General features: G+C 39.1%; 1 protein-coding gene and 1 long non-coding RNA gene across 2 annotated transcripts in view; one reads left to right on the top strand and one right to left on the bottom strand.

The window, feature by feature from the left end:
- Window positions 1-24,951, top strand: LOC112670442 (uncharacterized). Its single transcript, XR_003142954.3, has 3 exons — window positions 1-86; window positions 14,314-14,402; window positions 23,310-24,951. It is a non-coding gene; the product is annotated as an uncharacterized LOC112670442 (long non-coding RNA).
- DGKI (diacylglycerol kinase iota) overlaps window positions 1-25,533 on the bottom strand; it is a 428,861-nt gene that overhangs the window by 365,807 nt on the left and 37,521 nt on the right.

Genomic DNA, 25,533 nt, shown 5'->3' on the forward strand with positions numbered 1-25,533 from the left:
GTGGAAAAGTCATTGGCCACCAAAAATGACTTCTATGAAAGCAGTATTTTACATTGGGATTCCACCAAGAAAGAATCCATATAAAAGTAAGTAATGCCTATATGATTATGTAGCAGAAAGACTGAAGGAAGGAATGAAAGGAAAAGGAAAAGGAAAAGGAAAAGGAAAAGGAAAGGAAAGGAAAGGAAAGGAAAGGAAAGGAAAGGAAAGGAAAGGAAAGGAAAGAAAAGGAAAGGAAAGGAAAAAGATGGATGAGTTCAAGTAAATGTGCAAAAATTTTGGCTCCCTGTGTCCCACAAGAGCATAGCTATGGTTAAGCTTCCCTGGTATTCCCCTGTGTCACTGGCTGACCATGTAGATTAAAGTTTCAAGAGGCTGCTTTATTCCTGAAATCATTATCAGCCTTTTTCTTTGTGTTCACAACACTTTAAATTATATCTCAACAAATGAAATATTTTGCATCATTGGTCCTTTATTTATTTTGTCATTGCCTTCTACTCATAGATGTCTTTTATTCTCTTTAATATATATATTTATAAATATATAGTTATATATTATAAAGATATATCATTACATTATATAAACCACAGTATTATATAGTATTATTTATATTTATTGTTTTTGTAATTGCAGCTAAAAGAAAGAGTACAAACCCACATACACATTTACAACATGCAATCAACTGTATATATATATATTTTTTGCTATATATATATATATATATATATATTGCTCTGGATAATTGAGGTATTTCTGTTGTTTTAATTTTATCTTGTTAATTTCTTTTTTTTAAGATTGTATTTATTTATTCCTGAGAGACACAAAGAGAGAGGCAGAGACACAGGCAGAGGGAGAAGCAGGCTCCCTGTGGGGATCCTGATGCAAGATTCAATCCCAGGATCCTGGGATCATGACCTGAGCTGAAGGCAGATGCTCAACCCCTGAGCCACCCAGGTGCCCCTTGTTAATTTCATATTGGCATTTAAATATCCAGACCCATGAGCAAGAGGAATGAGAGAAAATATTTGGGGATGGTCAGATACCTACAATTTACAATGCAACCATAATTTAACTATAAAACCCATCCATACTCCTGTCTTTGCTTCACTTGAATGCTAGGTGACAGGCATTCAAGCACAAGACCCTATTCTCAAGGACCTCACAGCCTTGATAGTTGAGGTAACAAATAAGTGATTAAACAATTACATACAACCTGACATGCTTTGTGATGCTAAAATATAATATGAACAATGGGAATATAAGAAAGCATGAGTAACCCAGTTTGGGCGTTTTTCTTAAAGGTTGGTACTTTGAGCTGACTTTTAAAGGACCTTAGTAGTCAACCAGACCACGAAGAAGGTAGAGGTATTTGAGGCCAGGACCACGATACCTGCAAAGGAGGGGAGGTTTTTAAGGGAACAATGTCTAGGGAATGCCAATGGTTCAATAAAGTCCAAAAGCACCTGGGATAAACACAGATGAATCTAGAAAAATATGACAACAATGAGGAACAATGAAAGCAATGAGGAGCCATTGATGGGCTTTAATTCAGGGAATGGTTTGCTCATGTTTGCATCTTTTTAAAAAGATTTTAATCATCTCTACACTCAACATGGGCTCAAACTCACAACTTCGAGATCAAGAGTCCCATGTGGACTGAACCAGCCAGGCACCACTCATGTTTGCAATTTTGAAAGTTCACTCTGGGAACTAGGGACAAGTAAATTAGTGGAGGGGAGAGAGGAGGCATGGAGAGCATTGCGAGGCAGCTGACGGGGCAGTCTTATGCTAACAGCATGGCACCTTGGACATAACAACTATCGCATAGATAACATTGACAAAATGTAGAAAATTAAAGAAAATATTACTCAAAAGCACTGCAAAGGGGCCAAGGTCATGCAAAAACTGGAGCAGAGAGAACCATTAAAAGGCAATGGAGCATTTTCTCATGTGCCTGTTGGCCATGTCTATGACTTCCTCTGTGAAATTTCTGTTCATGTCTTTTGCCCATTTCATGACTGGATTGTTGATTTCTTTGGTGTTGAGTTTAATAAGTTCTTTATAGATCTTGGAAACTAGCCCTTCATCTGATAGGTCATTTGCAAATGTCTTCTCCCATTCTGTAGGTTGTCTTTTAGTTTTGTTGACTGTTTCTTTTGCTGTGCAGAAGCTTTTTATCTTGATGAAGTCCCAATAATTCATTTTTGTTTTTTTTTCCCTTGCCTTCATGGATGTATCTTGCAAGAAGTTGCTGTGGCCAAGTTCAAAAAGGGTGTTGCCTGTGTTCTCCTCTAAGATTTTGATGGATTCTTGTCTCACATTTAGATCTTTCATCCATTTTGAGTTTATCTTTGTGTATGGTGTAAGAGAATGGTCTAGTTTCATTCTTCTGCACATAGCTGTCCAATTTTCCCAGCACCATTTATTGAAGAGATTGTCCTTTTTCCAGGGGATAGTCTTTCCTGCTTTGTCGAATATTAGTTGACCATAGAGTTGAGGGCCCATTTCTGCATTCTCTATTCTGTTCCATTGATTCATGTGTCTGTTTTTGTGCCAATACCACACTGTCTTGATGATCACAGCTTTGTAGTACAACCTGAAATCTGGCATTGTGATGCCCCCAGCTCTGGTTTTCTTTTTTAATATTCCCCTAGCTATTTGGGGTCTTTTCTGATTCTCTGCATCACTTGCCATCAGGGAAATACAAATCAAAACCACAATGAGATACTACCTCACACCAGTGAGAATGGGGAAAATTAACAAGACAGGAAACAACAAACATTGGAGAGGATGTGGAGAAAGGGGAACCCTCTCACACTGTTGGTGGGAATGTGAACTGGTGCAGCCACTCTGGAAAACTGTGTGGAGGTTCCTCAAAGAGTTAAAAATAGAAGTGCCTTACGACCCAGCAATTGCACTACTGGGGGTTTACCCCAAAGATACAGATGCAGTGAAATGCCAGAACACCTGCACCCCAGTGTTTCTAGCAGCAATGTCCACAATAGCCAAACTGTGGAAGGAGCCTCGGTGTCCATCGACAGATGAACGGATAAAGAAGATGTGGTCTATACATACAATGGAATATTACTCAGCCATTAGTAACGACAAATATCCACCATTTGCTTCGATGTGGATGGAACTGGAGGGTATTATATGCTGAGTGAAATAAGTCAATTCGAGAAGGCCGATCATTATATGGTTTCACTCATACGGGGAATAAAAAAAATAGTGAAAGGGATTAAAGGGGAAAGGAGAGAAAATGAGTGGGAAATATCAGAGAGGGTAACAAAACATAAGAGACTCCTAACTCTGGGAAATGAACAGGGGTGGTGGAAAGGGGTTGGGGTGACTGGGTGAGGCACTGAGGGGGGCACTTGACAGGCTGAGTACTAGGTGATATGCTATACATTGGCAAATTGAACTCCAATTAAAAATAATAATTAATTTAAAAAAAGGCAATGGAAAAAATGTGTGAATTTGCAAATTCCTGTCTGAGGTCCTCTCAATCCACACAAAGGTTGGGCTGCAGGAAACCACAACTTCCTTACTTAACTGAGATGTCAGGTGATTTCAGGGAAGGCAGAATCATCAGAAAGGTAGGAGGAAATGGTGGAAGGGAGGAAGTCATAAAGGGAGTGAGTCCTAAAATCTGAATAAAATCTCAGATCCCTGGCTAACCAATGAACAAGGCATGCAAATTAACATATCGAGTCAATGCAACACTAATCATAATCCCAAGGCTTTTTAAATTTTTCCCCCCAGCAGGGCTTTTTAAATAAAAATTGACATACTAATTCTAAAATCTAATTGGAAATGTAAGTGTAAAGAATCTAGAACAGTAAAACAATCTTGAAGAAAGAACAAAATGCGAAACTTTGAAACCAAAGCAATTCCATAAAAGAAGAATTTTTTCAACAAATTATGCTGGAACAGCTAGATACCCAGGTGGAAAAAAAATGAGCCTCAACTGCTGTCTCATACTACGCATGAAAATTAATTCAAAATGGATCACAGATCTAAATATGAAAGCTTATATATAAAACTTTTAGAAGAAAATAGAGAATATCTTCATGACCTAAAGATAGGGTAAAGTTTTCTCAGACAAAATATAAAAAGCAATACTATAAAAGAAAAATTTATAGTATCTGCTTACTAAAAATGACATTTAAAAAATGAATAGGTATGTATCAGATGGGGAGAAAATATTCACCAAATATATGTATGATAAGGGATTTATATCTAGAGTTCTTTTTTAAATCCTAAAACTTTACTAATACTTTTTTTAAACAATTAAAAATAGGCAAGAAATGGTTGGACAGACACTTCACAACAGAAATTATGTGAATGTCCAATAAGAAATAATGCTTACATCATTAGTTACCAGGGAAATGTAAAATAAAACCACAAGAGGCCATTATGCACCCGCCAAAATGGCCAGATTTGAAGACTGACAACAAATATTGGTGAAAATTTGGAACAACTAGAACTCTCATATCTTGCTAGTGGAAGTGAAATGGTACTTTTGGAAAAGATCTAGCAGTTGTGTTTTTTTTTTAATTAAAAAATCAACATTATTCCTACCCTGTGACCCCCCAATCCACTGTTAGGTATTTATCCAAAAGCAATGAAAACATTTCCCCACAAAAGACTTCAGGAATATTCAGGGACACAATATGCAAAAATTTTTAAATGTCCATCAACAAAAGATTCACAAGCAAATTGTAGTGTATTCATATAATGGAATAATATTCAGCAACAAAAAGGAATGAACCTACTAATCATGCAGTGATATAGTTGGACCTTATACTGTATTCCAGGTTCATGAAATTCTAGAACACACAGAACTAAACTAAGGTTTTTAAGAAACATCGAGTGGTTTCCTCTGAAGGGCAAGGCTAGACTGGAAAGGGACTGGGAAAAGAAGGAACTTTCTGGGAAGATGTCTCTTCATAGAGGTGTGGGCTTTCTGCTATGAAGGATGGATTGTGGATTCATGGATCCAAACTGTACAACCAAAAACCTATAGGGACATCTGGGTGGCTCAACTGGGCAGCATCTGTCTTCGGCTCAAGGTCCTGAGATGAGTCCCACATCAGACTACCCACAGGGAGCCTGCTTCTCTCTATGCCTCTGCCTCTCTCTGTGTCTCTCGTGAATAAATAAAATCTTTTTTAAAAATAAAATAAAGGGATCCCTGGGTGGTGCAGCGGTTTGACGCCTGCCTTTGGCCCAGGGCGCGATCCTGGAGACCCGGGATCGAATCCCACGTCGGGCTCCCGGTGCATGGAGCCTGCTTCTCCCTCTGCCTGTGTCTCTGCCTCTCTCTCTCTCACTGTGTGCCTATCATAAAAAAAATAAAATAAAATAAAATAAAATAAAATAAAAAACTGTTTTAAAACCCTATAAAATCATCATCATCATCAAGTAGGAAGTAGAAAGAAGTAGGTTGAAGTATTATGTTGATAACTGTCAAAACTAGGTGATGGTTCTATGGGTTTTCATTATACTGTTTTATATACTTTGTACATATTTGAAATTTTCCAATACAAATTCCTTATAAAATTTAACTGCTGCAATTCAAGTGAGAGCTAATGAAGGCCTGAATGAAGAAAGTAGCCCTGAAGCGAGACAAGATGAAATGAGTCTGCCACCCAGGTGACTGGTGACTGAAACTAAACCCACATGAGAGGTTAAAAAAAAGGGGGGGGGGGATCCCTGGGTGGCGCAGTGGTTTGGCGCCTGCCTTTGGCCCAGGGCGCGATCCTGGAGACCCGGGATCGAATCCCACATCGGGCTCCCAGTGCATGGAGCCTGCTTCTCCCTCTGCCTATGTCTCTGCCTCTCTCTCTTTCTCTCTCATTGACTATCATAAAAAAAAAAAAAAAGGGGGGGGGGAGATTCACAGATTCCAAATTACTCAAAATAGACTTGTATTTTCATATTGCTGGTCTCCATAATGGTTCTCTGTGTTTAAAGACATCATTTTGAAAAGTGTCCATAAATAGCAATACATTGCCAAAGGGGGTACCTATGGTGCATAAGAGCTTAAGAACTTATAGATGACTCCCAGGTTTCTGATTTGAACAATTAAGTGGATGTTCTAGGTGCCATTTATTAAGACTAAAGAGAAATTACATGAAGATGAATGGGTACTCAGGATGAAGAGCGGGATTCATAGTAATGATGTGAATTAAGTCTGTAATATTTTGATCAGAGATGTCAGACATATGGTCTGCATCTCTGGAAGAGTATCTTAAGCTCAAAAATTCAACTTGGAATCTCCTTTTGGTATCCAAACTGGGAGGAGAGAGGAGGTCACCTTGCCTAAACCTTTAAAAACCTCAAAGAGTGGGATGCCTGGGTGGCTCAGCAGTTGAGTGTCTGCCTTCTGCTCAGGGCATGATCTTGGAGACCCAGGATCGAGTCTCACATCAGGCTCCCTGCATGGAGCCTGCTTCTCCCTCTGCCTGTGTCTCTGCCTCTGTGTGTGTGTGTGTGTCTCTCATGAATAAATAAATAAAATCTTTTTAAAAAAATAAAAATCTCAAAGAAAGCTGGTTCAGGTTTTACTTGGGTGGTTAAGGATGATAGGGCTCTCGAAGTAAGAGTGAGAATGTGAACATGCCCATTTCTTATCTGTAGCGTGGCAAAAACTGGGCAGTGAAGCTGCCAATCATTTTATGTTCCCATAAGGATGGAGATGAGGGTGAACAGCTGGGGTTCAGGGTTTTTGATGAGAGGTTGTAATGCGTTTTCAGGGTCCATCTGTGCTTTCTTAGCCTGGGCTGCAAAGAGATTGGAAGTCATTAGCAAGGAGGGGATCGGTCTTGTAAACTGAGCTCCTATTAGATGCACGCTTCTCGTCCAAGGATGCCCCGTCCACATGGAAGGTACACACACAATGCTCACAAAAACTACCTGGTTCCACCCTTGTCATCCACTAAATCCACCCAGAAGCAGCCAGCCAATCCTACACTGTGTAACAGAACTGTCTCTACAAGACAGGAAAGTTTAAAAGAAACAAGGAGAGAGTAGTTATATATATATATATATATACATATATATATATATATATGTATATATATATATATATATATGTAACAAGATGTTCCAATGAATAGTCTCTCTGAGACATCAAGAAATAATACATAATATATTTTAAAAGAGGTTGCTTGAGTGTCTTCCATGGAACAAGATGTGGGCCATGTGCCAGAGACAGCCATCTTGGGACTGGCTTAGATACTATCCAAAACACCACAGCAGAGTTTAGCTAGAGGTGCTACCAAGATCCTAAGGGTTGAGAAAACTTGTAGCCAAGAAAGCAATGCATTGCCCTCATCTCAAGGAACTGCAAATATGAGATCCTCGGCAATGAGGGAGGGAAGACAATAAAGACTCCACAGAAAAACTCTAAAGAGAAAAAGACAACTTTCCATATCTGCAAGATTCAAAGAGCACTAGCAGTAGAAGCATAAATCATGACCAGGCAGATAGGGACTTCACTGTTTCCCTCTCCGCCTCTTTGCCAGCCCCACTTCAGCTTGAGAGAGGTTTGCAACTGAGACCAGCAAGTAGGAGACAAGAGAGAAAAGGCACCATGGAGAAAGAAAGAAGCAGCTGGCCACTCTCTTCTCTGGCTGCAGTGGTCTTGTCCAGATCCACGTCGGAGGAGGGAAGAAACCTCAGTTCTAAGTCCAGAGTTTTCATTATTGCCCAGCTCTGAAAGTTTTAGTTAGTGAATTAGTACAGTGTTTTGCAACAGAAAGGTTTTTCATTTCCTAAGAGTGGCCAGCAGAGCCAGGGAAGGGCATGCCCCACTGTGCAGATTTAAAGGATGAATAGAAGGAGAAAGCTAGGCTGTTTGAGGAGTATCTCCCATTTGTCGAGTTTAGGAATTCCAAGAGGAATCTTAAAGAATCATGAGTCTAATGACTACTTCTTTTGGTCGCATCAATACTTTGGAATCCTTTTTTTTTTTTTTTTTCAAATTAATTGAAATTAATTTGAGTAAAATTAGTATTTTATTCAAAGTGAGACACCACATTAGGCACTGTGAGGATGTGATAATGAGTGGCTCCTCTTCTGGTTGCTTCCCTCCCACCCACAAGCCTCAGATGATACCCTGGTCTCGGGTGCCCACCCACATTTCATGACTTTTGCATCCATATCACCAACTGCTTACTGGATAGTCCAATTTGGTGGGCTCATTTTAAGCTCACTAAGGCCTAAGAGGAAACATGCCATCTTTTCAAGTCTCCATGTTCTATCCAATCTGCCCCTTTCCCTTCATTATCTACCATCCCACCCACCACTAACAGAAAGATCTTGCTAAACTAGAACACTCAGGTTGCTATTCTGTCTGAATTTTTCAGTGGCTCCCAGTCTCCAAAATCCAACCTCCTAGATGTGCCATTTCTTGATGAGTCTAACCTCTATTTCCGACTATTCCAATACCACTTGTCTGCATGCTTTAAACATCTCCTGCACACCTCTCTCACCACCATATTCCCTGTCTTGTTGGTCCAAAGTTGCTTAGGATGCCCTACCCATTCCCAGGGACCTGTCTTTGAATTAGCCCAAATGTTGCCCCCCTTGCAAAATTTTTCCTCTGATCTCCAGACTGGAGAGTTAAGTGAGTTACATACTTCTGTGTTAGCATCGATCAAATTTTATTTTAATCACCTCTGGGCATAATGGTTTATTTTAATCACCTTCCCTATACTGCGCAACAAAACAAAACCATGTTTTTTTACCAAAACCCCTTTTTCTGTATGCCAGCATGATGCTTGGTATAGTGTATGTCCTCATAAATATTTATTTAACTGAATTACAGCAAAGTGAATTAATGACTTCAGGGAATTTGTAATTTAAAAGAAGAAATGAGAGCAGAGATTGTGTCTTACTCATTTCTACCACAGAGAAGTCCTCAATATAAGAGTGGTGAAGAAATGAATAAAAGATCAGATAGAAAGCTGGGTATCCTTACAAATGGAGCAGATAAAGACTACAGAAATTTAATGGAGACAGACAGGACAGGACACCCTTTTTTCTGTTCATTTCTCATTCCAGTACCCTACACTGCAAAGCTTAAAATAAATGAATGCAAATGGGTTGGAAGTGGGAGAGGTTTTCTTAAAAAAATAAAATAAAATAAAAATAAAAAGACTACCACCCACTACCCATGCTACCCTCCCACCAGAATGACTATAGTTTTAGCATCCATAATAGGATTGTTGCAGTTTTGAGAATGTTGCCATAGTAACCAACCTCAGCCCTTCCCCTAATATAAGATAAAATTTAGCAAAAGAAATAAATAACAGACTCCCAGACTCCAATAGAAACATTATCAGACCTTTCCATATAAATAACCTGGGTAATTAAATGTTTCAAAACAGAATATTTAGAGAGCCATGAAAAAAGAAAGAAAAAATGATTCTACAGAGTTTATTTTTAAACAAGGGTGGGGGGGGAGATCACAAAACATCAGCTGGAATACTTGGCTCCCTACATGGTTTCAAGGAGTCACAATTTCCAAACTTGCCTGGACAAGAACCACAGAACAGAGAATCACAACTCTGTATTTTGTTGCACAAGCAACATTTCTACAAGGAACTCTCAATCCCTGTTATGAGGGGATAATCAAGAAAACTGTCCCCTTTGGATTTCCCCAAACATCTGTAGCAGACCCTCACCATACTATGGCCTAGACAACACCCATGCTCCTTTTTCCCTTCAAGAATTCTCTAGGTGACTTGTTAATCAACAGCAGGGGTCACAGATTTGTTTTGTAAAGGGCCAGTAATAAGTATTTTAGGCTTTGCAGGTCATACGGTCTCTGTCACAATAACTAAACTTGACTGTTAAAGTACAAAAGCAACCATACACAGTACACAGTGAAAAAGCAGAGCTACATTCCAGTAAAACTTTATTTACAAAAACATTCAGGTTGATCCAGCCCAAGGGTGATAGTTTGCTGAGTCCTTATTCACACTTATTCCTTGTAAACTCAGTTTCTGTGACTGTCCCATCATCATTAACTGAGCAGGAAAGCCAGGCCCACACAGTATGCCACACTCAAAGGGAGGAACAGTGGATAGTCACGTCGATGATCCTAAGACTGATCTGGAAATGACTGCAATAAGCTCTGTGAGAAACTGTGAACTTCCCTCCTAAAAAAATTTTAAAAGCCAAGTAGAAAGCCATCTGTCAGAGAAGGGTAGATACAATACTCCCTACAACCAACTGGATGCTGTTCTACTTTAAATGGATAAGAAGCTCGACTGGCTGGCATGAGGCCCAGGGATGCATCTCTACTCAATAAAGCAAATTATTATCGGTCTGAAGCCTGGAGCCATTTCAACCAATTTGCAAATCTGGATGTTTTTCTGAAGTTCCTTTAAGTTCTAGAAAGAGACTTGGATGCAGCTGGTGAAACAGAAAGTACGGGACTCAGGAGATCGTTGGTTATGGAGATCGGCCTCTCCTCAAGTAGTTGTGTTACCTGCCAAATCCCTGACTGTCTTATCATCTGTAGAATGGGTGAAACAGTACCTGTTGCTGGACTCACTGAGGATGAAACTGGGTAATCTCTGGAGAACATGTATGTGCTACAGAGTAAGGATTCAACTCTGTGACTTGCATTCCTTTCAAGAGCACAGATGAACTTCCAGCTTTTGCCTTAATTTTATTTGTCCTCTCAGAGAGAAAGCATTTGGGTCAATGTTGCTATAGTCCAAATAATATTTTTTTCCTCCTTGCAAGTTGATGTAGAAGGAGCTAGAAGCTTAAACTACTTATTACTTGAACAACTCATTTGCACAGAAATCAGTCCAAGGAAACAACAGCACATGAGGAGCAGCTCATCTCAGAACTCACAAATCCCTTCCCTCCTCCCTAGCCCTTTCTGAGCCATGGGCATCTACTTCCGAGTGCATATTTTCCTCTGTTCTTTTCCTTCTTCTGATCGATTCTATTTCTTCCCCTATATTTCCTGCCTTACCTTTCTCAACTGGACATGATAGGAAGTATATTTAATGGTTTCATATTCTCTCTTAAATGACCTAAATTACATTGCTCCTTCTTAAGTGTGCCTGATTAATCTTTTCAGTGAGTCAGTTGGGCCTGATATAGATTCTCTACCCATATTCAAAACCCTTTGTAGCAAATCTCTTCCAAAAGGCTCACCATTATTAAACATTAGAGGAAAAGGCCTATTTAATGGCAGAAAGCAAGCCAACTTTAAATAGAAGGATTCAGAGAGATCAGAAGCACTGGACTATAGGTTTCTACAGACTTTCAAGTGAAATTAAGTCTCTTAAAAGTTCCATATCACCACATATGGAAACTTTTCTATCACAGAGATTCTCTGGTGATACATGAATAGAACTTTCAGCTTCTTGGAAAGAGATTCTAGATAACTCTCTATTTTAATTCCATTCTTCAACTTGCTGTCATATGGTGATAGGGGTTGGAAAAGTTTCTGACTTTTGCACAGGAGAATATTTTATCTTAGTAGTGGGTGAAAAAATAGAAGCGAAAATGAACCACTCGATCCTTTCCCTCTTGCTTCAATTATTCTGTCAAGTAATCATGAAAGTTCTAGAAACTTGGGCTCATGCACAAATGTGCAGTTACATGTATTTCAGCCACATGAAATAGAGAAAGAACTTCAGCCACAACTCATTAATTTGGTTGTACCAAACACTTCAGTGATGTTTCAGAGAGGACAAGCTATTCAAAAGAGCTGAATTACATATGGCAGAGAAACACGGGTATCTTCCTCACTGATGGGAGTGCTTTGAGGTATGAGCCCCAGGTCTAGAAAACACAAGTTTACAAATTAACACAAATATTTACTGAGCATCTACTGTAAAATGCAGATAGACAGGAAGAGCTGGCTTCCTGGAGTTACGAGTATAGAGATAGGAACCACCAGGATGGGAGTAGACAAGTAGAGAAAGAAAAAAAGAGAAAGTTGGTTTGGAGAGCAGAAGATGCAAGATAAATAATCAGTTTCCTCCAGCCCTCCACTGGGGTATAATATTTATAATAGATATCAACAGTAAAATGTGATTTTATTTAGAATCAATATTTTTGGTTCCTACATTGATAAATATTTTATTTCCCATTCATCAAACATTTATTATGTATCTATTACAAAAAAGCACTGAGTTGGGTACTGATTTTGAGGAACAGAAGTGCCACTTGTTGTCAGCACCAGGAGGTCCCTTCTTCCAGGAAACAATGTTAATAGCTAAAATTTACATTGACTGCTTACCCTGTGCCAGGCATTTACTAGGCAACTTACAAGAATTAACTCATTTAATTCTTACCATTGCCTTATGAGAGTGGTAAAAAATAGTTGTTGTGACTACTACTATTGTACCAGGTGGTTTCTCTCTGTTCTCCTTCCTTCTTTATCTTTAATGCAAGACCCAAGCTGCTTGATAAGAATTCACTCCTATGGAAAACCAGGAACTTCCAGTAGCAGCTACTCTTCATCCTGTAGACCTTGGTTCACATCCACCCGCCCTCATCCCAATTCTGAAAACACCTCATGGCTGCTCTACCTGACTCCATTCTCTTCCCATTCCAATCCACCTAGTATTGTTTTAATCACTGTTGAACCCCATTTTTTACATGCCATTCCTCTGCCTAAGATCCTACAACATACAAAAAGTTGAAATGTGCCACTACTGTCTACCATTTTTTTCCAGCTTTCTTTCTCCTTAATGTGTGATTCCCATAACACATTCTCATTTAAATGTATGCATTTCTAGAATAGCCAAGATTTTAGAGGGCTATATTTGCTGGAGTTTGAACATAGTTTGTTTTTTTTTTTATCATTTTTCTAATAACAGCCCCAAGTAAACCTCCTTCCATTTCCCCATGGCTTATTGAAAATTATCCGACAAATTTAAATACAAACTCCTACCAAGCTTTCAAGGTCCCCATCACCTGGACGTATCCTAAGCAATTTGTATCAACTCCCATAATTCTTATATAAGTCCTCACTTTCAGTGAAGCTAGTTTTGTCACTATTTAGTTAAAAAGAATTTACAGAGTGCCTACTGCATTGAGTAGGCAGTGAATCAATGCAGTTACTGAGGATGGATATATGAACAAGACATAATCTACATCTTCAAAAATTTTATAATTTGAAGTTCTACTACATATGATAGATAATCCCCACCTCTGTAGGCTGACCTATATTCCGTCATCTACCTGACATGTACTCACATCCTCCCTTTCCTTTCCTCAAAGTCCAACTCGAATAACGCCTTTCTGGACTAATTCAGCTCACATACTTTCTCTCTCTCTGAAACTCTTGAGGTTCAACTCTTTATCCTCACTATAAAAAAAACCAAACAAACAAAAATAAAACCCTAGAAGGATAAGACCGTGCAAAGATTGGCATTCTCTGAAGTTTTAGGAAAACAGATGACTACATCTGAGATTTAAGTTGATAAAAATCAACATGAAAGAGACAAGGCTAGTCAATCAACAGGAATCTTCCTGGGACAACCACATAAAGATATAAATATGCTATAGGCATGTATTTCTCCAACTTTACTGTGTATATAAATCACCTCGTTAAAATGCAAATTCTGATTCAGCAAAACCAGAGTGGGATCTGAGATTTTACATTTCCAGCAAGCTCTCAGGTGGTGCTGACACTGTGGTTCCTAAGCTGCACATTAAGTAGCAAGTCAACAGCAGGCACATCTCAAGGGTCCCCAACCAACAGCTCACAATCAGCCAGCCAATTCCAAAGCCCCACTGTCACAGTTCTGTTCTGTCAGTTTGTCAGTTTTATTAGGGTTTTCAGTTGAGACTTCCACTCAGACTTTATCATCAGCAGCAACTGCCCCTCCCTCCTCCTCTTCTGTGATCTCAAGGCTTAAGGGAAATATCTAATCATGGTGGCTCTTGAACACAGAAATATGAGGTACAACATTCCTCTACCGACATAAATATCAATCTCCCCAGAGTGGAAACAAGTACCAGACTTAATCATCCATCTATATCCTTCTAGCTCACCCATTTCCATTTTCTGGTGCATACCGAACAACTTTCTGGTCTAAACCTATGTCTCAAAAGCAGCCCTGATATCAAGGTCACTCAAGAAGAAGGAATACTTCCAGAATGGTGCTCCATTAAAGCAATGAGAATGGCAGCAAAATAGTCAAAATAAACATTTTCAAAATTCTGTAAATTCACCAAAGGATGGAAAAGAAAAATAGTCGTTTTTCTAGAAGAACAGTGAGCTATGTGGCATTTATATTTGCTGTTTTCTCATCTCCCTCTCCCCAGCATTGCAGCAGTCTTGAAAACCAGCAACTGTAGAAACATGGTGGCTATGAAAACCAGTGGTCTTCCAGCTGTTTGAGAAAGAAGAAGAGGTCTGTAGCTCCCTCAAAAAGTCCCATCTTTAGAGAATTATCTCTATTGTCTGAAAAGTCCCACCTGCAGGATTTATCTTTAGTTGATCTAACTCAGATATTACTAAGTGAGAAAATCCCTACCTTCGGAGTGTTTTTCCAAAAGAATCAGGAATTATTTAGCATCATGGCTGCTTAAGATGGTGAAACCAGTTGGGGCAAACAGGAAGCTGACCAAAGAAACTTATAATAAGTATCTGGGAAATGAGATGTCCATAGAAGGCTTTGGAGAGTTTTGAGATATCCCTGGGAATCTAGAAAGCCATATGTATATGCATTCTTGGAAAACACCTAAGAAGGCCCTCATCTCTCACCTATGGTTGGCCATACAGGAGATGAAGGCTAAGGCATAACTGGAAACTGCCAGAGCATTGAAGGCATACTTCAATTCACACACATATATCTGTAGCAAAAGGGTGGGAGACTTATTACTTAAAGGAATTTAAAGAAATCTATGTTGACTCATTACCTGACTACTACGCTAATCAAGCAGACTTTAGATGCTGCATACAACAATATAGATTTTAAAAATTACTAAAGTCATTAATCAAGCAAATAGCACTGATAACAACTGCTACAGTATACTACAAGCAATGAAGCAAACCAGATATGGAGATATGGAGACAATCTGATTTCCAGAGATGTCTCATGAACTTATCTTAAAAGCCCAGTTTTCAACAACCAAAAAAATAGCACACATAATGACATAAGAAAGTATGCCCCCCCCCAAAAAAAAGTATGGCCCATAAATAGGAAAAAAGAATCAATAGAAACTATCCCTGCAAAGCTCAGATGTTGAGTTACTACACAGTTATAAATGAGTTATTATAAGTATGCTCCAAGAACTAAAGGAAATCTTGCCTAAAGAATTTAAGGAAAATATGAGAATGATATGTCACCAAATAGACAATATTAACAAAGAGATATTATGAAAGAATCAAATAGAAATTTTAGAGATCAAAAATACAATAATATCAACGAAAAGTTGGGACCAACAGCCCAACTGAATGGGGAGAAGAAAGAACTAAAACTTAAAGACAGGTCAGTTGAGATTATCCAACTTGAGGAACAGAAAGAAAAAATAATGAAGAAAAACAAACCAAGCCTCAAAGACTGGGACCTGAACATTGCACCAGCATAGGCAAAATGAGAGTCCCAAAAGGAAAGGAGGGAGAACAGTAGAGAGAATGATTGAAGAAACGATGACTGAAAATGTCCCAAATTATGGAAACATTAATCTACATATTCAAGAAATTCATTGAACTTCAAGTAGGATAAACTCAGAGACCTATATCTTGATAGTCATAAACTGTCAAATGCAAAAAAAAAGAAAATCTTGAAAGCAGCAAAAGAAAAATGACCTACCATATGCAATCAATCTTGAATAACATGAACAGCTGACCTCACATCAGAAAACATAGAAACAAAAAAAAAAAAAAAGAAAAGAAAACATAGAAACCAAAGGCCAATAGGATGATATGTTATTAAAAGAACTGAAAGAAAAGGACTGTCAACAGGAATACCCAATTCAGGGGTGCCTGGGTGGCTCAGTTGGTTGAGCATCTGCCTTTGGATCAAGTCCTGATCTCAGGGTTCTGGAATCGAGCCCCATTCAGGCTCCTTGCTCAGTGGGAAGTCTATTTCTCCCTCTCCCTTTGCCCCTCTCCACTGCTCGCTCATGCTCTCTCTCTCAAATAAATAAAATCTAAAAAAAAAAAAAAAAAAAAAAAGAATACCAAATTCAGCAAAACTATCCTTCAATTTGAAGGAGAAATGAAAACACTACCAGATAACTGAACACTGAGAGAACCCATTACAAGCAGACCTGCCCTACAAGAAATACTACAGAGATTCCTAGCTGAAAAAGCAGGATGATATACAGTAACTTGAATACACATGAAGAAATAGAGATCACCAGTAAAAGTAACCACATAGGTAAATATAAAAGATGATACTAGTGTATTTTTATTCATAACTCTTTTTTATCAGATTTAAATGGGAACTACATAAACCAATAATCCTAAAATGATGTTACTGTGGCTCTAATGTAAAAGAGGTGATTTGTGTGATAATAACACAAAGGTCAATGGGGGGAAGAGAGCTACATATGAGCAGAGTTTTTGTAATACTATTGATATTGAGCTGGCATTAATCTGAACTAGATTTTTTGAGAAAATATTTTAAATGTGATCCCCAGAATAACCACTAAAAAAATAACTCGCAAATATTTCATTAAAAAGGGAATTAATTAAACTAGTATACTAAGAAAGGTATATTTAACAAAAAAGAAGGCAGTAATGAAGAAATACAAGAACAAAAAATATATATATAGGAGGGTCTCAAATCAATAATTTATCTTCCCATCTCAAGATACTAGGGAAAAAATAAACCTAAACCCAAAGCAAGCAGAAGGAAAGAAAGAAATAATGAAGTTTACAGCAGAATTAAATGCAATAGGTTCTAGTTAAATAATAGAGAAAACCTACAAAACCAAATGTTAGTTTTTTAAAAAAAATATTAATAAAACTGAAAATCCCTCAGCTAGGCTGACCAAGGGAAAAGAGAAATTGCAAAAAGCAGGAATAAAAGAAGGACATGACTACTAATCTTACAGAAATATAGGAAATACTATAAACAACCCTATGCTAATTACATAACCTAGATGAAATGGAAAAATTCCTAGAAAGAAACAAACTACTGAAAATGGACTCAAGACAAAAAAAAAAAAAAAAAACTAAATAGACCTATAACAAGTAAAGAGATTGAATTAGTAATTTAAAAACTCCCCCCCCCCCAAAAAAAAAATCCCCAGCTCTGGATGGCTTCAACGGTGAAATCTACCAAACATTTAAAGAAGAATTAACACTAGGCCCTTAAAAACTCTTGCAACAACTAGAAAACCAAGAAGCACCTTCCAGCTTATTCTATGTGGCCAGTTTCACCCCGTATACTAGTCAGGGTTCTCAGAGAAAGAGAGGTGATAGGAGATATAAAGATATATAGATAGCAATATATACAGTTATATAGATTGTCAAAGTTGTGGAGGAATGGAACCCTCATTCACCACCAGTGGGATCATAAAATGGGGCTGAACTTTAGAGAAACAGTCTGGCAATTCTTCAGACTCTTTAACATAGAGATTTCACTTCTCAGTTTACACCCAAGAGAAATATATCCACACAAAAACTTTTTTTTTTCCACACAAAAACTTTTACATGAATGTTCATAGCAGCATTATTCATTATACACAAACAAAATATAGAATGTCCATTCAATGGAATATTATCTGACAACGAAAAGGAAGCAAGGTTGGATACATTTTACAACATGGATGATCCCTGAAACTATGATGCTAAGAAAGCCACAGGATATCATATACTGCATGATTCCACTTATTCCAAATGTCCAGAATAGGCAAATACACAGACAGAAAGTAGATTAGTGGTTGCCAAAAGCTGCAGGAAATAGGGATATATAGAGAGTGACTACTAATGAGTACAGAGTTTTTTGGGGGATGATTAAAATGTTCCCAAAATAGATACTGTGGATGACTGCCCAACTCTGTGAATATACAGTACTAAAAATCTACTGGAGTGTACACTTTAAAAGGGTAAATTTTATGGTATGTAAATTGCATTTCAATAAAGCTGCTATAAAAAAAAAAACCAGCCCAATTCTTCAGAAGAACATATTGAGTTCAGCTATTCTGCCTATAATTTATTCCTTTAAAAGCCATAATTTTGACATTACGGTTCATTACGTTTGGGGTTCGACTGGTTAAGAAGTTGATCACTTACTTTTCTAAGGGAAAATGATCAAAATACATCTTGAAACCTTCAAGAATTAAAGCCAGAACATGAAAGCCCAATATGAAATAGTAAGGCAATCGGCCTTATCCATCTCAGTCAAGGTGTGCTTGAAGAAAAGAACGACCAGATGAGAAATTAGTTACAATCCCTCCCATACAACAGAAGTCCTGCCTGCTGTTCCATCAGTTGCATCCATTTTGAAGCTTTAACTAGCTTTTAAACTCCCTGTGATTATGAACCACGTGTTTTAACTTTTTGAAATTTCCCTCTGTAGTTGATTAGTTCCTTACTAATTTTTAGTATTCAATGACTCTAGAAATACCTGTTTCAACTGCTCAATATGCTTATCTCTAGATGACTGCTGGGAATAAAGCCGAAAGAAACCACAAGAGACAGCAGGAGCACAGGTGTGGTTGTTTTAGAGAAATAGGTCTAGGACTTTATAAATGGAAATGAGCAAGCTCAGATTTCCAAGAGACTTGAGGGTGCCATTTTCTCCACTGCAGAATGTGGCAGGATAGGCAATGGGGTTGTTGTTCCAACAGAATTGGCAAATATTTACTACATCCTTAGAACAACTTGGGAGTGATACTCTATCCAGGTGGCTTCTCACTGGTTTCAGGAAAGCAATGACACAGTTTGGTGCTCATTTTTAATAGGTATAAAACTAGGCCTGGACAAGATTGGAGGAGCAGAGATTCAATTCAGGCATTCTGGCTTCAAAATTTGTTGATACTTAGGGCTTATTTCAGGATCATATGCTTTTTGACATCTCATCCTATTTTTAAGTATTCTGTGCCCATCCCATACTCATGATGCTTAATCAAGTGTCTGTGAGTCCATCCTCGATAATTATATATTCAGTGGAGTTTGGTAGTTCACCATTCCATCAGATTCTAAAGCAAGAATTTTTATGACTTGGAGTAAAGAGTTTCTGCCTCACCTTAGGCCATATTCAATTTCAAGAATCTCATCTTAAGATGTGCACTGTTCAGCAGCTATCTAAATACTATGCCCCTTCTGTTTGTAGTACAAGGGTCAGTACCCTGCAATTTTTCATTCTGCAGTCTTTCTCTCAGTCCATCTAATGAAATCTTCTCCTATCACTCGTACCCAGTGATTTGTCGTTTTTACTCCCGGGCCCTAGGAAACTTTTGATGAGGCATGACTCATGGATCAGGGAGAGAAGAAAAGGAAGTACCAGCTGGTGCTTAAAAAATTGGAAGGTCAAATGCCCCACTAACTTTCAAGTCAACACTCCACTTCCTTCTCTATGCACTTATATATTCGTACCCTCCCACTCACATGGAGGTATCTTCTCCTTATCCTTCAAAGATATTTTTGACGTTGTTTTGAACATACAAGAAGGAAGGCAAAAACAAATGAAAAAAGGAAGAAAAAGAGCGACGGTGCATGGGTGGATGAATAACAAGGGAATGAAAGAAGCCACCATCTCTCCCCATGCCCACCTGGACTTGCTTATTCCCTGCTCCCTGGAGTTGGAAATGGGGCCAGCTTTTCTGAATCTCATAATTTAGGGGGGAAAAATCAAGATTGGAAGAAGCCAGGGGGATTGGACACCAAATAAGTAAACAACAGTGTCCTTTACATCGTTATAACTATGGAGCACATGGCAAAAACAAATAGTGATAACAAAATATGAGCCCACTTGTCCTAGGACCAGAGAGCTTTGACCCTGCAGGTCCCAACCATTTGCTTTTGAAAAAGTCAAACTAGGTTTCGGCCCTCAGTTTCACCAACCACAAAGTGGATAATAAGTATGACTGACTATATCGTGAGCAACGCTATCACCCTTCTGGCCAACCACTACAGAGTGCGATTTGAGTCCTTACAGTGAGTCCTATGAATCAAATGAAGACCATTCTCTTTGATGATAATATATTATCGCCAGTCCTGAATGATAAAGAATAGAATGTGTTTACATGCCCAGCCATGCATCCCCTGGGGATGAGGGCAGGAGGAAGAGGATTAGTAAATATCCTGGAAGAAATAAATATGGGTTTGCAGCTGGGAAAAACACTATCTGGAAAAACTGCAGGCCTCAGCTCTCTCTCTCTCTCTCTCCCTCTCTCTGTGGGGAAAGCTTTAACTTTAGGATGTGCGCCTTGTCCTTGCACGGGAAAGTTTACGCAAAATGTGTTTTTGGAAAGAACTGTTCTAGCTCTAAATTTACTACATCTCTCCCTTTCATTGCTAACTTTAATCCTTTGTTCCAGTTGTTTTCATACCTGAAAGCATCATAATAATCTACGTGCGATACCATAATTGTTGCTAAGTAACCACATATGCTGCCATCAATAGGGTTATGGCTGTAGGGAGTTATGAGATTTTCCCACTGTATAAGTTCCTGCCTAAGGAGGAGATATGGTCCCTCATGAGAAGAGTGAAGGTGGTTTGTGGACACATGCCGATTTTCCATTGTAAACTTCATGCCTGCCAAATTACAGAAGTGCCTACTTCTGTCTTCCTCTCTCCTCCAATTCCTTCCCTTGCTGGAAAGCGGTTTATCCACAAGTCAGAGAAAGTCTGATGCCTGGCTGTTCTGACTGCACATTTCACTCTGGCCTTATTTAATTTGTTTTTTTTTTTTTTTTAAAAGATTTTATTTATTTATTCATGAGAGACACACACAGGGAGAGGCAGAGATACAGGCAGAGGGAGAAGCAGGCACCCTGCGGGGAGTCCGATGTGAGACTCGACCCCAGGACCCTGGGATCATGACCTGAGCTGAAGGCAAAGACTCAACCCTGAGCCACCCAGGTGCCCCTAATTTGGTTTCATTTGACCAATAGCTACCGATATTCATTACTGCAACTTGTAAACCCTGTGCTAGATGCTACAAAGAATCAAAAGAGATGAGAAAAACCTTCAAGAAACTTACAGTTTAGTGGGTAAAGCAAAGCAAGTACTAATAACAACACAAAGCAAAGCAAAATAAGGATCACTAGGTGAATGTCAGCTCTTCAAACAGGAGTCCAAAGGAAAGACAGGTCAGGTCACTTGCAGTAAAGAAATATCATAGAAATCATCCTGGAGACTGAGTGAGTATTTAAAATGGTCCCACACTTGGGGAGAAAGGGTGCAAGGGTCCTAGCCAAGAGAAGAACAGAGGTAAGACAAAACAAAAGTCAGGCGATAGTGAGCAGATGAGCTTTTTGTATTAGCCAGACAAGGTATTTATACAGGAAAGTACCAAGACTGGAGCTCTATTTTATGATTCTAGTATCAGTGAGTATATTAAATAGATCCTCAGAGGAATCCTCCTCACTGACTTTGAATGTTTTCAAGAATTATATATACTATTTATATCACCGGAAGTTTATTTGCACATTACTTTATTTCTTTTTGATGTCATTTTTCTCTTTGTGGTCTACCAACTAAGATAATCCACCTCTCACATTTATGTGTCTTTGTCTAATAGACTTAACATCGGGTGTCATTCTGAAGAGTTTTGACATTTTTCCCTGGGCAAAGTGACTTCCCCCATTTACCACCTATGAGTCTCTTACACAAACACAGTTTCACCTTAGGATTTTCTATTACAATACAAATACTTCTGCAGATGTAACATATCAGGTCCATATCAAATATGCTGGGGAACTCAATAAGCATTAAATGTACATCAGAAAAGAACAAGGGCTGAGGGCTAGACATAGCTGAGTCCAGACCTCACTTCTAACACTCATTCACTATATGATCTTAGCTATGTGAGATATATAGTCTGAGCATGTACTTTTCATTTATCTGAAAAATAAGCTAATAACCATGTCCACTTCACATGATTATCTACTGTGAGGCTTGATTGTGATTTCCCTTTATGAGAGTACTTGACAAACAGCAAGCATTAAATAAATGCTTTGTGAAGCACTCAACAGGAAGTACTTGGCTCTTTTTCCCTTCACATCTCCAGTTTTCATCAAAATGTCTGGCATACAGTAGCTACCTAATGTGTAATTTTGATCTTGTTGTCTAAAAAGGGAGCAATGAGGCCCTAACATTGGACTTCCACTCTATCCTCCTCCCTGTGAGATATGGGAACTTGACCAGTTACTTAGCTTCTCCGAGCATTGACTTCCTCTTCAAAAATAAAGAAAATTACCAGTTTACAGTTATTGTAAAGAAATCCTATAAGGAAAGAATCTGGAATGTTCTAGGTATATGAGTAAAGGCAAGTTTTTCCTGCCTTAATAAGATTTAATAAGATTTCATTATTGGCTCTCGTCCCTGTTTCCTCTCTGGAAGAGAAGTCCCTCACTCACTCTTTCCTCCATGAGTCTCTTTGGCCCCATACACATTCGTTTAACATAAATAAAACCAATCTGCTATTATGAATTATCTGTAAGAACAAAGGTGGGCAGTTTTAAATTCTTTGCAGAAAAAAAATGAAGAGATTTAAACTTTTTTGGTGTTTCTGTGTTGGGTGATTAGCACTGATACAGGCTAGAGAAGACATGGAGGGACCCCTGAGTTACGAGCCTGAGTGGACACAGGGTGAGAGAAAAAAATGCGGTATATTTTTCTTTTCATAAAGAAGCCAGCAGTTAAAAAATTATTCACGGCATAGCTTTGCCTATCCACCAAAAGGAATGGAAAATGATATTTATCCTTTCAGAGCAAAGTAAAATTTCTGTCTATTTAGCCTAATCTTACATTGTACACTTATGAAGTTGAATATACTCTTTCTAAATCTTCATCCACATCTCCTTTTCGATGTTCAACTTAAATTACTCATTTTCTAAGTCTGTATTTTCAGCTGTGTTTCCACCAACTCATTCTCAAAGAGAGCAAGAAAAACCACAGAAGCAGCTGGGCTGTATATTACCTACTTGTTTATACATCCCTGTCATTAAAAACTACAGGTTGACACACATGGATGACTCCACTATTGTGCTGATGTGTATTGAGCGCTATTTTGCCAAAATGCTTTAAAAAGATAATTTCACTCTGTATGCCTTTTCCTTCATTTTATTTATGTTTTTTAACATAATAGGTTCTGGTTTGTGTACATCTCCAGTAAATCCATTTCTTTGTCTCCCAGCTGTGCTTGGGGGAAGCTAACGCTGACTCACGTCTGGTCTGACATCTCTATTGAGCATGACGGCATCCCCTTACCTGCCTGACAATCACCAGTGCCGTTCCTGACGTGGGAGTGAGTGGAGAGAAAATGCCTACCATCCCCTCTGGTGTCCAACACAGAGGGGAGAACAAGTCCCTGGCCAAAGAGGAGCCACCAGGAGAGTCATCATGAACTGTTGAGGCAATCCACTGGCTTGAGAGCTTCCTGGACAAGGAGCCAAAGAGAAGCAGCCGTGGTTGCTTTCCCAAGCAGATGTGACACAATGATTTGTGACAATACAGTATTGTCCCCACTAGAAACAATGGAAAAAACCATGCCCTTCAAGGCCAAACAAGGGCAATGCATAAGCATGCAACCAGGCAGACGGAATCAGAAGCCTGCCATGAGCTTCTCTGAGCCCCCAAACTGAGATGATTCATATCTATTCTTGTCTTCATCTCCAGCGCTTCCCCCTTGAGGGCTCCCCTTCATCGCATTAATTCTACTTGCTCTAAGAGGGGCGTAATCTCTCAGAATTTTATAATTGGAAATACCTTTGAGATCACAAAGGCTCATACTCTCATTTTAAAGATAAGGAAACTGAGGCTAAGGAAGATGAAGGAAATTGTTTGAGTCCAGACAGGTCAGCCAAGGCTAAGCCCGCGTCAGCACCAGGAGCTAAAGAAAGCTCGGGAAGATCATTTCTGTGATGCTAAGTGATCACACAGACAGGGTTCAAGCTGAGTAAGAGCTGGGGGACAGGGTATTTCATTTCTTCTTCTTGGCCTCCACCGTGAATCACTTGTGAGCAGGAATAATTGTTCAGCCTCCCTTTTCTACCTTCTTTAGCATTCAGATTTACCACATGAAGGTCCCCACCTGAAAGCCAGGGGAAGGGAAGTCTTTAGAAGACACAGCAAATGGCAACAATGACTATGGCCTAGTAGGGGGTCTCAGGGATGGGAAGGATCTGCCAAACTACTTGCAGATTGCATTCGTTTGTTAAAGGAGCTGAGTCAGATTTGTCACCCCTATTTCACAAATGAAGAAACTGAGTTCCAGAGAGGTTAGGAAACCAGCCCAGAGTGATAGAGACAGGATTTGATGCTGGGTCCAGCTGATTTCAAAGTCAGTGCTACACTAGCCTGGGAAGAACCAGGTGCTAAAGCTATGCACCCATGCTCGGGACTGAGCTCAGTAACAGAGCCAGGCTTCGCTCCTGCCCTCTTCCATACCAAGCATGACAAGCATGCTCCAAGCCAAAAACCCAACCGAGGCCAAGAAGTGGAATAAGAATTGGATAAAATGCCTCAATTTCCACTCCCACACACCAATTATCACCAGCAGCCTAAATGACAGAGGACACGGGGAAAGGGGAAGGAACAGGACCATGCAGGTATTTGCTTCCCTTATCCTATGAAGCAGAAGCTCATACAGCACAAGGCACGAGGATAAGAGCGATGCCAAACCCCTAAGTCCTGGGTCAAGGGAGCAGCTTTGCTATGTGCCAGGCGATGTGCTCTGTTTAACAAAGGGACGCATTTCATTTTTGATTCCCAAATCTGTCTGCAAAGACCCAAAATATTGTGCATCATGCAGTACTGAAGGTGTATCTGTTTCTAAATACTGGTTTTCAAACACTAAAACTTCTTTTTAATACAAATTGTTTCAAAAAACCTTCACTCAAGAGCTGTTTTCTTTTAGATCTGGATGCCTGAGAAACCACATAATGATGAAAAACTACTAAGAATCAGTAACACTTCCAATTGAATTTTGTATTTTGTCATAATTCCATCTAGGTACATTTGGAACAAAGAAATATTACATTTATGCATGAGCTATAGAGTCTGTGCAGTGTTCAGACTGCATTGGAGATACAGATGGATTTATGGAACCCCTGTAAGGATTCAGCAGCTCGCAGGAAGCCCAAAATGAGCCTCCCATAAAGTCAAATTCTTCTAGGTTGCTGTTTCTCAAAGTTTCAGGTGCTCAGGAATCATCCGGGGATGCTTTTAAAATGCATATTCTCATGGGAGGGGCGGGGGGAGGTGGGCAGGCCTCAGATTCTATGCTTCTAGCAGGCTTGCAGGTGATGCTGATGCTGCTCAGCATAGACACACTTTGAGTAGCATGGCCCTGGCATCGTACTTACCCAAAGCAGCCCAGACTTTCAGCCACCTACCTGTCCACTCATCAAGCCATATCC

The sequence above is a fragment of the Canis lupus genome, chromosome 16 (genome assembly GCF_003254725.2).
Source record: "Canis lupus dingo isolate Sandy chromosome 16, ASM325472v2, whole genome shotgun sequence".
Taxonomy (NCBI): domain Eukaryota; kingdom Metazoa; phylum Chordata; class Mammalia; order Carnivora; family Canidae; genus Canis; species Canis lupus.